This window comes from Heterocephalus glaber, unplaced genomic scaffold, assembly GCF_053883595.1.
Source record: "Heterocephalus glaber isolate CG9 unplaced genomic scaffold, H.glaber_assembly_v1.0 deba00001452, whole genome shotgun sequence".
NCBI classification, from domain to species: Eukaryota; Metazoa; Chordata; class Mammalia; order Rodentia; family Bathyergidae; genus Heterocephalus; species Heterocephalus glaber.
In genome coordinates this window covers 23260999-23272655 of record NW_028258302.1, presented here as the reverse complement: position 1 = coordinate 23272655, position 11657 = coordinate 23260999, and the positions used below count along the sequence as shown (strand labels likewise).

The 11657-nt window shown below is 53.3% G+C and overlaps 1 protein-coding gene across 2 annotated transcripts in view; it reads left to right on the top strand.

The window, feature by feature from the left end:
* Positions 1 to 6928: 6928 nt before the first annotated feature.
* Positions 6929 to 11657, top strand: part of Arhgef10l (Rho guanine nucleotide exchange factor 10 like) — a 133745-nt gene continuing 129016 nt past the window's right edge. Inside the window, exon 1 of one of the 2 annotated variants that reach the window (XM_087215699.1) lies at positions 6929 to 7068. The gene's annotated coding sequence lies outside the window, so the exon portion shown is untranslated. The remainder of the gene's footprint in view (positions 7069 to 11657) is intronic. The other variant, XM_087215701.1, reaches the window with a different exon arrangement.

The following is an 11657-nucleotide window of genomic DNA, read 5'->3' as shown; positions in this document are numbered from 1 at the left end:
GATGTAATCCCAGAACTCTGAGAGGCTGAGGCAGGAGGATCACAAACCCAAGCCCATCCTGGGCTACTTAGTGACTTAGCAAGACCAAGTCTAAAAATTAATAATAATAATAATAATAATAATAATAATAATAATAAACAACGGTCTGGGGATGTAGCTCAGTGCAAAGGGCCTGGCTTCAGTCCCACTGGCTGGGGCCTCCCTCGGTGCTGTGTGGCCCCAGGTTGGATGGCAGTGGCCTTCGGCCGGGGTGCACAGGAGGTGACTTAGATCAGATGGGAGCAGCAGCCCTCAGAGAACAGGAGTGAATGCCTCTGCTCCCAGGAATCTTCCTGGGCCTGTTCTTGTGTACCTGTCCTACCTGTCCAGTGGGCTACACCGGAGCTCTGAGACCTCCAGGGTGTCTCCACGCTGGGGACCCCATGGTGCTGCCCCCTCCCCTCCCCTCCAGGGGTCCCCAGTGCCTGCCCCTCCTCTCTCCCTCCGCCCTGCCTCCTCCAGGGCCAGCCGACCCCAGCCCCAGGTGACAGCCTCTGTGGCACCTCGGCTGGTGACTTGGTCTGGAGGGTGGGGTGGGCTGTCTCTTGGCCCGAATGATGTCCTTTCTTGGCAGTAGAAAGCGAGTCTTTTTCTTTGCAGTATGGGGGGTGGGTGGGGTGGAGCCCAGGGTCTCCACAGGGGCCACTCCCCAGCCCCTCTCCTCCACCTTGAGAGCAGGCTTACCAAGTCACTTGGCTGCTGGACTTGAATTTGTGGGCCCCTGCCTCAGCCTCTCAGAATGCTGGGACTACAAACTTGAGCCATCAACCTGGGTGGAGTGCACTTATTTAAAAACTCCCCCTTTCCAAGTCTCAGTGATCCTGAATGGCTTCCAAGTAGGAAGCGTTTGAAGCACTATGAGGAGTGCAGCCAGCTCAGGGCCACCCGTGGGCCACAGGGAGGGACAGGGAGCATACGGCAGGTACTCTCAGCACATCAGCCTTCACACTTCCCAGGCCTCTGGGCAGCCACTCAGGGCTTTGTGGGCTGAGCCCCTTGGCACCCCGGGCACTGTCCCCAGGCTGTGGTGCATGACCACCATCCCCCAGACCGCCATGCTGGCTTACAGCGTCTGTGTACCTTACTGCCTGTGCACCTGGACCGTGCCTCGGTTTCCCTGACCTGGGCCCTGGTTCCCTGCCCATGTCCTGCCGTGGGAAAGGCCTGATCCTCCTTCCCAGGCCCTGGCAGGTGGAGGGGTCTCCCCAAAGTGCAGTGTATCAATTCCCTGCCCCGAGTAAGCCATCACTGGGTGCTGCTGCTGAGACCTGAGCCAGGGTGGACGTCTGGGGCCTGACATTTGCCCAGCTCGGAGCCAAAAGAGTGAAAAAGTAGATGCTTCAAATCCCAACTTCGCCCTTCTCTCTGCGGGCCATGGGCACGCTCCTGAGCCTCAGCTGTCCTTCCTCAGGTGGGGTGACGATGAGACCAGTACATGTGGGGTCATCCTGCTGGGACAAGGTGGGGGTGGAGTGGACCCAGAAAATGCCACTTGCCATGTTCTCTACCGCTTGGAGCACTGTCTTGGGTTAGGGTTCCCCACCTCTGTGCCACCCACGCAGAGGGTCCTGGCCTTCAACTCAGGGGAGTCACCGGTATGGACAGGGCATCACAGCCCCAGACTCCAACGGGAAAGTTCTTTCCTATGTTCCCTCCGCTAAGGATTGAGCCCAGGGCCTTTGTACTGAGCTACATTCCCAGACTTTTACATTTATTTATTTATTTATTTATTGCAGTACTGGGGATCAAACTCATGCTTTGCACTTGCAAGGCAGGCGAGGCACTGAGCTAAATCCTGGGCCCAATTTTTTAATTTTGTTTTGTATTAAATTCTTTTATTGGTACATTGTAGGTATACAACACAATTACATTTCTCATTGGGAATTGTACCTTAATTTTTTAATTTTTTGAAACAGAGTCTCACTAAGTTGCTAAGTTGCCCAGATTGGCCTTGAACTTTCAGTGATCCTCCTGCTTCAGCCTTCCAGAGTGCTGGGAACACAGGGATGCATCATTACATCCAGCTCCACATTTTGTTTGTTTGTTTTGCAGTGCCAGGGTCTGGAGTAGGCAGGCAAGCCCTCTACCCCTGAGCTACCCAGCCCTCTCCCGAAAGTTCCTGGCGTACTCCCTCAGGGATTTCAGTGGGTTGTGTATATGACATATAAGAATCCCGTGCCATAGCCTGGCTCACACTGCTGTAAGTGGGACCTCCTGGGTATTCACTTTTGATTTCTGAAATCTATTACATTTATTTATTTGTTCAATAAATGTTTATTAACCTCATACTTGTGCCGGGCACTGGGTTAGGTGCTGAGGATATATTTGAGTGACTCGGACCCTCAGGCTCCTGTTTCATGGGGTTCATAAACAGTGGAGGGCGCAGATAAAATCTAAGCAAACAGCAGATATATCACCTAATTACAAACTGCAATAAATGCTTTGCAGGAAACAAACTCATTTGCCCATTAAAACTTAAATGATGCAAAGATAAGTCTGGGCCTACCCTACACAAAGTTTTTGTGGGACAGTGGCCTAAGAACCTGGTGAAGCCACCCCTCCACCCCCACACTCATTGGCCCGCTGGGCCCCATCCCAAGCATTTTATGTGAACGAGTTCATTCACTGCTTACAATCGCCTCCTAGGGGCAGCGTCTTTGGCCCCACTTTACAGAGGTCAGGGGAGAGCGTCTTGGCCGAGGTCAGGGCTGATGCAGCCGATTCCACACACAGGCCCGTTTGATCTGCCCAGCCCTAATTACAGGCCCCGTGGTCCCAGTTGTAGCATTGGTTGTTAAGCACCAACCTGGGAGCTCAGAAGTCCCTGGGCTGGGGGACCTATGAGTGTGGCCAAGGTCCCTTTCCAGGGCACCCATCTGACTGGGAAGAGGGTGTGGGGCGCCCCTGAGCTCCTGCAGCCCCACGGCTTGTAGCATGGCAAAGGGGGCTGTGGCTTCTCTCTCCAGGACACATGGGCAGGCAGCCCAGGAGAGGCTTCTGGCCTTGATGTTGTTTGCAAAGCTGGATGCAGACAAAGTGGTGGGGTTTGGGGTCCCTGATCTGCATGCACAAAGCGCCCAGGCCCAGCAGGTCTCACAGCCTTGGCTCTGCACTTTCAGGACCTGTGCAGGAGGCTTAGGAGGTCAGCAGCCAGGAGAGGAGCCCAGGCTCAGAATCTGCCTCCCTGCCTCCGTGCCACCTGTCACCTGCAGCCTCTGTCCTGTCCTGCCCGTACACAACCAGATTCAAGGACCTGGAGGCAGGCTGTGTGTGGTGGCCTATGCCTGTAATCCCAGTGCTCTGGGAGGCTGAGGCAGGAGGAGTTAAAATTTGAGCCCAAGCTGGACCTTGCCTAGTATGTGTGAGGCCTGAGTCCAATCTAGCACTGCAAAAAACAAAAAACAGAAAAAAAGGAAAGAAAGGCAAGGAGGAAGGGTGATTTGCATAAAGTCCTTTGCCTAATTTCAGGAGGCTCCCATAGGGCCGGTGGGTGGCTGGAGTCCCCCAGAAACTTGGGGTGTCGCCAGCCTCTCCCTAGCTGACTGGTTGCAAAACAGGGTGTGGCCTGGGACCTTCCCTCTGGTCCTGTCCCACGCTCAGAAGTGCTTATCCTGTAAGAGATCCCTCATCCTGGGACTCAGCTGAGCCAAGTCGGGCCTGGTGCTCTGGGCTGGGTCTGGGTTGGGAGTTGGCAAAGCACCTCAGGGCCACAATGCTGGTTTGGGGTTGTGGCAGGAAAGGCTGCCTAGGAAAAATGGAGCTAAAATGCAGGGGCGAGGGTGGAGAGAGACTTCTACCGCAGAAGGTCAGGATCTGCTCCATAAGATGTAGAAATAAGTGTATGGAAGTTTATTCCATTCTGGGTCAGGAAAGAAGCTTGGGATATGGAGGTACCTCAGCTTGAAGGGGCTGACCTTGGACATGGGGTGATGTTCTGCTGAGGAAGGATAAGAAGAAATAAAGACAGAAAGGGCATAAGGAAAATTATAATTTAAAATAGAAGCAAGGAAACTTATAATTTTACAATTGGACTTTTTGCTGAATGTGCTGTAATTTCAGAACTTTGGGAGGCTGAGGCAGGAGGATCCTGAGTTTGAGCCCAGCTTGGGCAACATAGCGACTTAGTGAGAGGCTTTGTCTCCAACAGCAACAACAACAAAAAGTGGGGCTGGGGATATAGCTCAGCGTGAAGATTCTGGGTTTGATCCCCAGTATCAAAAAAACAAAGAGTGGGCTGGGGATTTAGCTCAGTGGTTAGGGCTTCTTACCGTGGAAGTGCAAGGTCCCAGGTTCGATTCCTGGTACCAAAAAACAAAAACAAAAACATAAAATCACATCTTAAAAAAAAACAAAAGCAGGGCCAGGGATTTAGCTCAGTGGTTTCACCGCCTGCTGTGCAAGCGCAAGGACTCAAGTTCGATCCCCGGTACCAAAAAACAAACAAACAAACAAACAAAAAACAAAACCAAAAAGTACTTTTAAGGAAACTGCAGCTTCAGGGAACACAATTATCCCAGGTTACAATTCTTTCTCCATGCCTAGCCCTATTTTTAAATTTTTTTCCTCCCAGGCCCCTCACTCCTTAGCTCCTAAGAGTAAAGTCTGTCAATTTGGTCTGTGTCTTGCTTCTGACTGTAAAACTGTAAATTCCAAGCACTTCTGGTCTCAAAGGGCTGGTACTGTTAATTGGGTCCCACATCCTGAACTTCACACACAAAAATCATGTGAATAGTTTGTGTTGTAATCTAGTAGACACAGCCATGGTCTGTGGGCCATGGGGTGGTACTGGGAGGTGAGCCCAGGTCTGCATGCCAAACATTGATTTATTTATAACTTTGGGAGACAGGGTCTTGCTAAGTTGCCCAAGGTGATCTCAAACTTGTGATCCTCCTGACTCAGCCTCCCAAGTGCTGAAATTACATTTGTGTGCTACTACCCACCAAGCCCAATTATGGCAACCTTTTTTTTTTTTTTGGTGCTGGGTATCTAACTCAGATCCTTCCGCTCGTGAGGCAGGCGGCCGAACCACTGAGCTAAATCCCCGGCCCTAGCAACCATTTTTAAGTGTATAATTCAGTGTCATGAACACAGTCAGTGTTGTATAACTGTTACTACCACACATTTCATGATCTTTTTCATCATTCTAAACAAAAGCTCTGTGGCTAGTAAGCACAAACTCCTGTTCCCCGTTCCCAGGCTGTGTCCATCCCACTTTGTGTCTGTGTGGCTGTGACACATATACATGGGGTCATGGAATATGTGGCATACGTCTGGCTTATTTCACATTTTAGGGTTGCGCATGGATCAGATACATCAGAATTTCCCTTTTTTTGAGACAGGGTCTCACTATGTAGTTCTTTTTTTTTTTTTTTTTTGGTACCAGGGATCGAACTCAGGTCTTTGCGCTTGCGCAGCAGGCATGGAAACCACTGAGCTAAATCTCCAGCCCACTATGTAGTTCTTGCTGGCTTTCACTATGTAGCCCAGGCTGTCTTCCAACTAGTAGCAATTCTCCTGCCTCAGCCTCCTGAGTGCTAGTATTACAGGTGTGCACCACCACACTCAGCTCTCCTTTGTTTTTGAGGCTGACCAGTTCCACAATAGAGGACTGATTAGCTATTCATCCCCCAAGGTCCATCCAGGTGGTTTCCAGATTTTGGCCACTGTGGACACTGCCTGTAGAACCAGGCCCACAGGCAGGGCCGACTATTATTACCCCAGTTTAGCAAGGAGGTGCCTGAGGCTCAGAAGGACACAAACACCTGCATGAGGTCACACAGTGGCTCAGGAGAGGGTACAGACTCAAACCTGGGTCTTTCCAACTTCCACACATGCAGAGGACCATAATATTGATTATGCCCAAAGCAGGTTGTGAAGAGTTAACCCCACAACTGGACTCTTTACAGAAGTGAGTCTGGCTGAAGCTTACGTGCAGAGGTCAGAGTAACTTGAACCCAAACTGAAACCTTTTGACTGGAAGGACAATGTTCTAATTACAACCATATATTTTGTCTATTCTGTTCCTAATTTGAGAATTCTTTGTCTTGTCTCTTATGAGCCTTGTTACATTAATTTCCATAGAAACTGCGCATAGCTTGACCTTACCCCAGTTGGTTGCCAATAAAAGTCAGTGACTGGGACTGGTCAGGGACTTTTATCAGTTGCACTGGCATTAGTTGTCCTGGTGCCCGCTTTCTTTTTCCTAGTTCTGTCTCTTAGTATATTTATTTCTCAGGCCTGCGTTATATACTGGGCAGGGTACTGGAACCTAACTGCAGGGGTCTCCGGTACACACACGCACGTTTCTTTCCACTTTCTCTGGTTAAAAGGCTTCTGGAGGCCAGGGATTTAGCTCAGTGGTTCTGCTGTCTGCCCCACAACTGCAAGGACCGAGTTCAATCCCCGGTACCCCCCCCCCCCACAAAAAAAGGCTTCTGGCCCAGCTGGGCATAATGGCCCATGCCTGTGATCCTGGTTGCTCAGGAGGCTGAGGCAGGAGGATTGCAAGTTCTGGGCTAGATCTGTCAACTTAGTGAGACATTCAAAGTATCAAATTAAAAAAGGGCTGGGGATGCAGCTCAGTAGTAGAGCATTTGCCCACTACCATCCCTTCCTTGAGATGGTGCCCTACACCTGACCTGGGGAGCAGAGCTCGACCCTGCTGCTCAGTTGTTGTGGTCCTCCACCCCCAGGCCCTGCCTTCCTTCTCTCTCCTGCTCCTCCTGGGTTCCTGGGCCTCCTGGGCCTTGCTGACAGGTGGCCCAGCCCAGTGCAGTGCGGTTGCATCCAATGGCCACTCTCCCACCCTCTGCCTACCTGCGCACCTGTCCAGCAGGTCTGGCAGGTGAGTGACTCACACCTGGGCAGTCTGTATGTCTGGCCTACCTGGGAGCCAGCACATCCAACCCAGGCTCCTGTTCGCTCTGCCAGCTGCTTCAGCCCCGGCTCTTCCCACCGCGAGGACTCGGTCCTTCCCACCGTGAGGACTCAGCCCTTCCCTGAGGACGGCCCTTGGAAGGCACACGACAGGTCAGCTCCCTGCTGACCACCTCTGGGCAGGGCAGTCCCTCAGAGGTCACAGTGGGATGTGAGGTCTCTGCCCCGCTGACAGCCTCGGGATCCAGCCCGGGACACCCTGCTCCCACCTGGTGCAAGAGGCCATGGGGACAGCTTGGGGCAGGCCAGGGAGGACTGTGCCCAGCCCCTGGGCCCAGCCTGGGCTGGCGGGGCAGGCCAGGGCACCGTGGGCTGAGGGTGTGCACATGTGGGCACCCCCTCCCTTTTGGGGTCATGGAGTTTGAGGTATAGCTTGCAGGGCCTCAGGATGGCAGCTCAACTGTGTTGTTGAGGGTCAGAGTCAAAGGCACTTGAGGACTCCCTGTCCAGTGCTCCTCACTCGGCCTCCGTGCCTGCTTCCAGGTGCTGCTCCCCAGCTTTCCCAGCCCGGCAGCCCTCTGCCATCCTGTCCAGTCCTGTCCCATCCCATCCCACCCTGTCCTGTGACAGCTGTGTCTGGAGGGGCTGACACGGCCTGCACAGTTTCCCAGTCAGGAACTTCTGAGCTCATGGTTGGACAGCATCGGAAAGGTCACCCGGCAATCCTGGCTGTGAATCCTGGCAGGTGGTAGTTCAGCCGAGACTTGAATATCTCCGGTGACGGGGAGCTCACTGCTGTTGGTACAGCCTTTTCGTTTTACGGCCAATGCGCAGCAAATGATGTTATGATACTTACTGGTCACTTACACCATGCCACTTATTATTTTTTGGTACCAGGGATCAAACTCGGGTCCTTCCACTTGTGGGGCAGGCGGTGGAACCACTGAGCTAAATCCCCAGCCCGTGCCAAGTATTTTGCTAACAAACACAGCCCATGTATTAACTCATTTAATCCTCAGATACCCTCATGAGGTATTAAATTCTTTTTTGTTTTTGAGATGAGGTCTTGATACCTACTCCAGACAAGGCTTGAACTCATGATCCTTCTCTTCAGCCTCCCAGGTGCTGGGCTTACAGGCATGTGCCACTGGCCCAGCTCGAGCCAATATTATCCTTAATCTCTTAGTTTATGGCTGAGAAACAGGCACAGGGAGGTTAAGTGACCTGCTCAGGGTTCAACAGCCCCAGAAAGGGGGCCAGGGATCTGAGCCCAGGCGTATCTGGCTCTAGAGTCTCGCTGAGTCCTAAGCCCCCAGGCCTTACTGCTGCCATGGGGCAGGGCCCACTGCCCATAGGGGCTGGGCTGTAAGGGAGACAGTTGAGTGACCTTGTGACTCCAACTAGGTGGCCTCCCAGGGGCCTAGTCAATGCAACTGTGAACTTCATTGTCCCCCAGGTTCCCTGCCAGGCCAGGACAAGCAGTGGAGTTTGGCCAGGGGTCTCAGACACTGTCTGGGGTTCTGTAGGAACCCCGGGCACAGGAGGCAGGAGGGTGTGGGTGTGGCAGAGGGGCCTGGGCCTATTTCCTTCTTCCTACCCCACCAGCAGGGTGGCCTTCCTGTGCTACTGCTCCACCGCCTTGCTCACCTATGAAGGGGTGCTTGTGATCAGCAAGGGCAGTGACTCACCTGAGGCACTTCAGAGTTTGCAAAGCAGCCAGGTCCTGGAGCAGGAGCTGCCATCCTCATAATGATTGTGTCCACGGGTGAGCGACAGAGGCTCAGAGAGGTCACACAGCTGCCACGGCACACTCTGGCCTCCCTCCTGACTCTGAGCCTCCAAAAGCATCTGGGTGGAAGCATCAGGGCTGCTAAGGTGGGGCTGCCTCCCCAGCTTCCGGTCCCCAGTTGGGATCTCCTAAGGTTGGCCTGGGGGCCCCCACCTCGCTCCTGTCTCCGAGGGCTGAGTTCCTCTGAGTGGGCTCTAGGGGACTTGGGGGTCCTTGGGAGGTGACTGGCATGGCCCTCTTTCAGCTCACCACCCGGAAGTCCAGGCTGGTCTGCCATTGCTTCTCCAGGACAGTCGTGTGGACAAGAAGTTGCTAAGGTGGTCCCCCAACCCCTCCCACTGACAGCACAGTAATAATGACAGTGACATCGACTACAAGCACCCTGCTGTTGGCCGCATTTCCATTTATTGCGCTTTACCCTTGCCCAGCACCCTGTATGATGGATGTACCAGTTAGCCCTCCCGATGCCCTGATTTCACACAGGAAGCAGCTGGGGCTCAGAGAGGTGAAGCCTCTTACCCAGGGCCACACAGTTGGTCAGCGACACAGAAATCATCAGTCAGGAAGTTGAAAGTGCCGTCACTGGAAGTCACCCTCCAAGGTCACATGTCATATTCATGGTGCAGCCAGGACAGGGCCAGGCTTGCTGAGCTCTGATTTTTCTCTCTTCCCATTCAGCACCTCTGGGTTGAGCTGGGGTGGGCATCTGAGGGACTCTGGTTCATCCCTAAATCTGGGGCCTTGGGCCAGCCTCTTGACCTCTTGGGCCTGGGTTGCTCCTTCTGGTGCAGGGGTTGAGCCTTTCTCCAGCCTCTCCCTGAGGCTGTGAACAGTCATGGCTGGGAAAGCCTTTAAAACCTCAGCACAAGCATACAAGGAGATAATTACCCAAGCCTAGCCTTAGGTCCTTCTGTTACTGGGACAGCCCTGACATTTAACCCTTGAAGCCAATAGAGACATGAGGACACAAGTGTACATACAGTAGAGAAGCTGAGAGAGCTCACACGAAGTGGCAGGACTTCAGCATTCTGGGAGGCTGAGGCAGGGGGATCCCCAGTTTGAGCCCAGGACCAGGAAGTGGTGGCAGGACCAGGAGTTGGGAGCTGGGATTTGAAGTCCCCAGAAGTAAGCACCCCCAGCACAGTGGCTGCTCCCCGGGGAATGGGGTCCTCCCAGGGTACCCAGATTCCTGGATTCCAGAGGCTGAAACAGGTCGCAGGAGCTCAGCTGGGCAGGTGGCTTGGGGCTGCCACCAAGTGTGTCCCCAGCTCCAAGTTCAGCCTCCTCTCACTTGGCTCCAAGGCAGAATAGGCACCCTTCTCCCAGCCCTGTGGGTCTGGGAACAGTGGCTGCCCTTGTTCCCAGGGGGCCAGGAACATAGGTGCTCTCCTGGCTCGCAGGGATCCCTGTCCCTCCTCTGAACCCAGCCAGGGACAGGAGATGCCCCAGCAGAGGGAGGGGCCTGTGGGAGCAGGGGTCAACCCCGCCCACTCCTCCCCCAACATCAGCGTGAAACCTGATCAGCTTCTTCTCTCAGATCAAATTGGTTAAGGGTGTTGGAGACAAGCTGGGCCTGGAGCCCAGAGGCCATGGTGTTCCCTGGTGTGCTCTTTATGTCCTGTGTGACCTTGAGCAAACCCTTGTCCTGTCTGGGCCTCAGTTTCCCCTCTGGGAAAGGCAGAGATTGGCTTGGATCATTCCTATGGGTTCTTCCAGCCCTGATGTCTGTGGCTTGCCCCAACTGGTGCCCTGTGCCTGGTGGAAGAAGGGTGACTCTGGGACACGCCGTTCTCTGCTGGAGTGAACGTAGGGGACTCACGGATCTCCTCTAGCAACTGCAGAGGAGGATGGTGATACTGGGCTCTCTGCTGCATGAGGCAGATTGCTAAGCCTGGCGCATGGTAGGTGCTCAATAAAGGAAAAGGGTACCTTGGAACCCAGGCCATCCTGACACCCTGTTTCTGACAGATGTAGAAGCTGGGTGTCTCACCATGTCTGTTTCGATGAACAAGGTCTCCTCCACAAAGGCTGGGGACAGAGTTTGCTTTCTAATCTTTTTCTCTTTCTTCCTCTTTCTTTTTTCTTTTTCTGTCCTTTTTTGGTGTTTGTGGAAGGGTCTAACTGTGTACCCCAGGCTGGCCCTGAACTTGTGATCCTCCTGCCTTAGCCTCCTGAGTGCTGGCTCCTGTCTTTCTTAAAGTTGCTCTGGAAACTGAAACTGGACCATGAGGTCCAGCTCCTGCTCTCCTGGGGCTGGTGTGTTGTTTCATGTGAGTCTTGCCTCCTCCACCGGAAACTGGAAACTGTAGGTTGCGTTCAGGTGGGGGCCTGTTTGCGACTGATCTCACCCCGAATCCAAGGAGCTGAAACCACTGATGAGAATTCACAAGGGAGGAGGACTTGAGGGCCAGTGCACCATCTCTCAGCTCCTGTGGTCTGTATAAGACTGGGAGAGTTACAGGGAATGTGTTGGGGCTCATGCCAGCCACAACGCACAGCTCTGTTGCCAGGTCCACCCTGGAGCCACAGGGCAGAGCTCGCTCCTCTGGGCAGTTTATGACCCCTGCCTGGACCTGACACTCGGATCTTGTAGTTGAGCCCACACGAGACTGCACTTCCCTGGCCAAGGGGTGGTGCCTGGGAAGGGAGCTGCAGGGGCAGATACTGCCTGCGCTTGCCCTCATGAAGCTCTCTTGGAGCTATCACTCATGGGCTGCACCTTTATTCCTGTCCCTAAAAACTCAATGTACTCTCTCTTGCTTTCCTGCAGTCTCTGTTGAGGATTTTTCATTTATCAGAGAAACTGCATCCAGCTTCCTCCCTCTTTACTGAGGTAGCAGGGGGCTGAGAGTGGAGGAGCCTCTTCAAATAAGTTCTTCTCTTATTTTTAAATTATATTCATTCATTCACATGGCCATCCATCCATCGTCTATCATCCACCACACTTTCATGC